This window comes from Camelus dromedarius, chromosome 26, assembly GCF_036321535.1.
Source record: "Camelus dromedarius isolate mCamDro1 chromosome 26, mCamDro1.pat, whole genome shotgun sequence".
Classification (NCBI taxonomy): Eukaryota; Metazoa; Chordata; class Mammalia; order Artiodactyla; family Camelidae; genus Camelus; species Camelus dromedarius.
In genome coordinates this window covers 11,530,457-11,535,865 of record NC_087461.1, presented here as the reverse complement: position 1 = coordinate 11,535,865, position 5,409 = coordinate 11,530,457, and the positions used below count along the sequence as shown (strand labels likewise).

At 43.9% G+C, this 5,409-nt stretch overlaps 1 pseudogene; it reads left to right on the top strand.

The window, feature by feature from the left end:
- Positions 1 to 1,033: 1,033 nt before the first annotated feature.
- LOC105101607 (SWI/SNF-related matrix-associated actin-dependent regulator of chromatin subfamily A-like protein 1) lies at positions 1,034 to 4,836 on the top strand (annotated as a pseudogene).
- The last annotated feature ends 573 nt before the right edge of the window (positions 4,837 to 5,409 follow it).

Below are 5,409 nucleotides of genomic sequence, written 5' to 3'. Positions count from 1 at the left end.
TGCAGCTCAGGGATTCTTTGGCTTAGAAAAAGTGCAGCCTGCATAAGGTGACAGAAGGCCCCATCACACTCCTGCTACTTCATTCTCTTAGTCCCTCAGACATCCATTCATTTATTCACATTCATTCATTCACTCACTCATCCTACATCTATTATGTACCCGTAACTGGGGATAAAAAAATAAACAATGCACAATCCCTGCCTGCCATTTGCTCACTCTCTAGAACCAAGCTGGAGGACTCCCACTTTCCAGGTTAAAAAGTTACTACAAAACCACAGTAGTCAAGACAATGTGGTCCTGGCATAAGGACAGAGATATACATAGATCAATGGATTAAAACTGAGAGCCCAGAAATGAACCCCTACATTATGGTCAATTGGTTCCACCAAGGGTGCCAAGACAGTTCAATAAATGATGCTGGAACAACTGAATATCCACGTGCAAAAGAATAAGTTGAACACCTTCCTCACCCCATACACAAAAATTAACTCAAAATAGATTTGACTTAAATTAGGCAAGAGCTAAAATTACAAAACACTTAGAAGAAAACATAAGAGTATAAGGAAAGAAAAAAACATAAGATTAAGTCTTAATAAATTTGGATTGTTGCACAAGTGATAAAAGAAAAAATAAATTGTACTTTATCAAAACTTCTGTCCTTCAAACTAAACCATCAGAAAAGTGAAGAGACGACCCACATAAAAAAGAGAAAATATTTGCAAATCCTAAGTCTGAGAAAGGATCTTGTATTTGGACAACTTATAAACCAATAATAAAAAGACAAATAACTCTAGTTAAAAATGGACAATGTACTGAATAGACATTAGTTTCTCCAAAGAAGATACAGAAATGCCCAATAAGCACATGAAAAGATGCTCAACATCTTTAGTCATAAGGAAATGTAAATCAAAACCACAACGGGATAGGGTGAACAACCCCGCCACAACACTACCTCCAGGCCCTGCTCCTGAAATAAAGCGGGCAAACTGACAGCATTAAAATACCGGCTCCTAACCAGCCACCCGGAGAAGTAATCTGGCTCGGGAGGGCTCTGGAGACGCACCTGGGTTCAGGGTCAGCCACGAACGTGGCTCGCTTTCCAGACCTCTCTCTAGCTTTTGCCAAGTTTCTGATTAAAGACTGACATTCCTGCATGAGCGTTTTCCTGTTAAAATGTTCTTGCCTCTTACAGACGAGCAGAGGAAAAAAACAAGAGAATCGGCAAAAGGCTCTGGCCCATAGAGCTGAGAAATTATTGGCAAAACAGCATCAGAACGCAGGCTCTGGCTTCTCCATTGCTGCCACACCTTCCCAGTCCAAGCAGGGCCCTTCTCAAAACCTCCCCAGGGATCCTTCTAAGTCAGGGAGCCATGGCGACATTTTCAAGCAACAGAATCCCAGGAGTTCATCGAATGGTGACCAGAGACCCCCAAATTCCCAGAATTTTCAACTCAGCACCTCAACATGGGCACAGGGGACATGCAAGAGGCAAGAGAAGATGCCCACAGCCTGCCCAAGCCACAGCCCACCCAGCCAAATGACTGTCACTGGCATCTCCCCTCCCTTGGCACACAGTCCTCCAGAGGTCACCAGCCAACAGCTCTTGGGTTATGAGTTAGGTTATGGTCATCCTCAGGCATCACACGAGACCAAACTGACACATTTTGCTAACACAGCTCATGAGCCTTTGGCCAAAACAAAGAATTCCCGGGAGACAGCAGCTTCTGCCTCCCGATCCAGGGATCCTGAATTAGAGGCCAAGATGTCAAGACCCTCCCTCCACCTACGGGCAGAACATTTCTGACATCTGTTGTGGCTCAGGAAGTGTGATGCCTAAGACAGAAGGAAGACTCCAACAGAAAGCTGGGACCCCACTCCAGAAAGCGGCAAACTCCCAGCAGGGAACGTGTATAAGGGATGGAGACCATTTCCAGGTGAAGATCAGGTACAATGTGGAGCTCATTGCAGTGTTTAAGAGTCTGCCCAGCAGACGTTATGACCCTGCCACCAAGACATGGAACTTCAGCATGACTAATCTTTGACAAAGGAGGCAAGAATATACAATGGAATAAAGACAGTCTCTTCAGCAAATGGTGTTGGGAAAACTGGACAGCAGCATGTAAAACAATGAAGCTAGAAAACTCCCTTACACCATATACAAAAATCAACTCAAAATGGATCAAAGACTTAAACATAAGACAAGATATAATAAACCTCCTAGAGGAAAATATAGGCAAAACATTATCTGACATACATCTCAAAAATGTTCTCCTAGAAGAAATAAAAGCAAGAATAAACAAATGGGACCTAATGAAACTTACAAGCTTCTGTACAGCAAAGGAAACCATAAGTAAAACACAAAACGACAACCTACAGAATGGGAGAAAACTTTTGCAAATGAAACCGACAAAGGCTTGATCTCCAGAATATATAAGCAGCTCATACAACATAATAAGAAAAAAACAAACAACCCAATCCAAAAATGGGCAGAAGACCTAAACTAGCAATTCTCCAAGGAAGACATACAAATGATCAATAGACACATGAAAAAAAATGCTCAGTATCACTAATTATCAGAGAAATGCAAACCAAAACTCCAATGAGGTATCACCTCACACCAGTCAGAATGGCCATCATTCAGAAGTCCACAAATGACAAATGCTAGAGAGGCTGTGGAGAAAAGGGAACCCTCCTAAACTGCTGGTGGGAATGCAGTTTGGTGCAGCCACTGTGGAAAACAGTATGGAGATTCCTCAAAAGACTGGGAATAGACTTACCATATGACCCAGGAATCCCACTCCTGGGCTTATATCCAGAAGGAACCCTACTTCAGGATGACACCTGCACCCCAATTTTCATAGCAGCATTATTTACAATAGCCAAGACATGGAAACAGCCTAAATGTCCATCAACAGAAGACTGGATAAAGAAGATGTGGTATATTTATACAATGGAATACTATACAGCCATAAAAATGACAACATAGTGCCATTTGCAGCAACATGGATGCTCCTGGAGAATATCATTCTAAGTGAAGTAAGCCAGAAAGAGAAAGAAAAATACCATATGAGATCGCTTATATGTGGAATCTAAAAAAAAAAAAAAGCATAAATACAGAACAGAAACAGACTCAGACATAGAATACAGACTTGTGGTTGCCAAGGGGGTGGGGGATGGGAAGAGATAAACTGGGATTTCAAAACTATAGAATAGATAAACAAGATTATACTGTAAGCACAGGGAAATATATACAAGATCTTATGGTAGCTCACAAATAAAGGAATGTGACAATGAATATATATATGTTCATGTATAATTGAAAACCTGTGCTCTACACTGGAATTTGACACAACACTGTAAGATGATTATAAATCAATAAAAAATGTTAAAAAAGAAAAAAAAAAAAGTCTGCCCAGCAGACATTACGATCCTGCCACCAAGACGTGGAACTTCAGCATGACGGACTACGGTGCCCTAATGAGAGCAGCCCATCACCTCCCTACTGTCACCCTGCAGACTTTGGAAGCGGCCGAGGGCCGCAGGGAGCCACCCTCTACTGGCAGTGGCAGCGTGGCCCAGGCCTGCCTTCCTGCAGCTCCCGCCCTCACCTTTGTCAAAGGGCAGTGCATGCTCACCTCCCGGGCCAGCTTTGAGGCAGACATCAGCTACTCAGAACGCCTGGTTGCACTGTTTCAGCAGATGTATTCCAGAAATTATGATGTCAAAACCAGGAAGTGAAACTTTCTCGTGGAAGAGCACAATAAACTAATTGAAAGGGCACACTGCCTTCCCCAAGTTCAGCTGGAGCCTTTGCCCAAGATGCTCACCCTGGCTTTCACTTCTCAGCTCGAGAAGACATCTCTCTGTCCAGTGGCAGACATCCCCGAGGCAGACCTCTCTGGGGTGGATTCCAAGCTTGTGTCTAGCCTGCTGCCTTTCCAGGGGACTGGGGTCAATTTTGCCATAGCGAAAAGAGGCCGCCTGCTGCTGGCTGATGACATGGGCCTAGGGAAGGCCATCCAAGCCATCTGCATCGCGGCCTACTACCAGAAGGAGTGGCCGCTCCTGGTGGTGGTACCCTCATCCGTGCGCTTCACCTGGGAGCAGGTCTTCTGTCGGTGGCTGCTGTCTCTGAGGCCAGACCGCATCAATGTTGTGGTGACCAGGAAGGACTGCCTGACGGCTGGCCTGGTCAATACTGTCAGTTTTAACCTTCTGAGCAAGTTAGAAAGGCAGCTCAAAACCCCTTTTAAAGTTGTCATCATTGATGTACCTCACTTCCTCAAAAATATTAAGACCGCCCCCTGTCGTGCGGCTATGCCCCTCCTCAAGGTTGCCAAGCGGGTGATCTTACTGTCAGGCACGCCAGCCATGTCCTGGCCTGCCGAGCTCTATACACAGATCCTTGCCATCAAGCCAACCTTCTTCCCTCAGTTCCTCACCCTTGGACTTCGCTACTGTGGTGCCAAGCGGATGCCCTGGGGATGGGATTATTCGGGCTCCTCAAACCTCGGAGAGCTGGAGCTCCTGCTGGAGGAGGCAGTCATGCTGCTACGCCTCAAGTGTGACGTTCTGTCCCAGCTCCCAGCCAAACAGCGCAAGATGGTGGTGGTGGCCCCAGGCCAGATCAGCGCTGGGACCAGAGCTGCCCTAGATGCCATGGCCAAGGAGATGACCACCAAGGACAAAACTAAACAGCAGCAGAAAGAAGCCCTCATTCTCTTCTTCAATAGAACAGCTGAAGCTAAAATCCCATCTGTCATTGAATACATCCTGGACCTACTGGAAAGTGGAAGAGAGAAGTGTCTATTGTTTGCATACCATAAAGTCTGGTAAACAAAAGAGATGCAATATTATCTATTTAATACAATGATTATATATTTATTTATTTTGTATATAACATATACTGTATAATGTATGCATATGTAATATATAATCTCCTATTCTGTTGGATATATCAATAAAGAGCCACGGGAGAAATTATTTACAAAAATGTCAGCCTAGATCTTTACAGGGTAACATGACAGAAACTAGGATTTTATTAATTAGAAATGAAGACCCATTTTCTCATAAAAAAAAGCAAACTACAGTATCATTTTTTAATGCTCAGCAATGAATTAAATGGGCTTTTCCCAAGGCAGCTGGGAACCTAAATTCCACATGTAACATTGTTTCTAGGAGAAAAAAATTTTCCAAAACAACCTACTTATTAAAAAACGTTTAGAACGTGTGTTTGTGAACTAGGCACAAAGGAAAAAAAAGAGAAATTATATGTACACAGTTGTTTGGAAAGCTAAAAGTCACCCCCTCTTTCTTTTCATTGTTATGATAGTTGGGGTTTCTATCCCAGGGTCTACTGTCCCTCCCGACGTGTGCACACACACAAACACACACACATAGTCTCTCCTG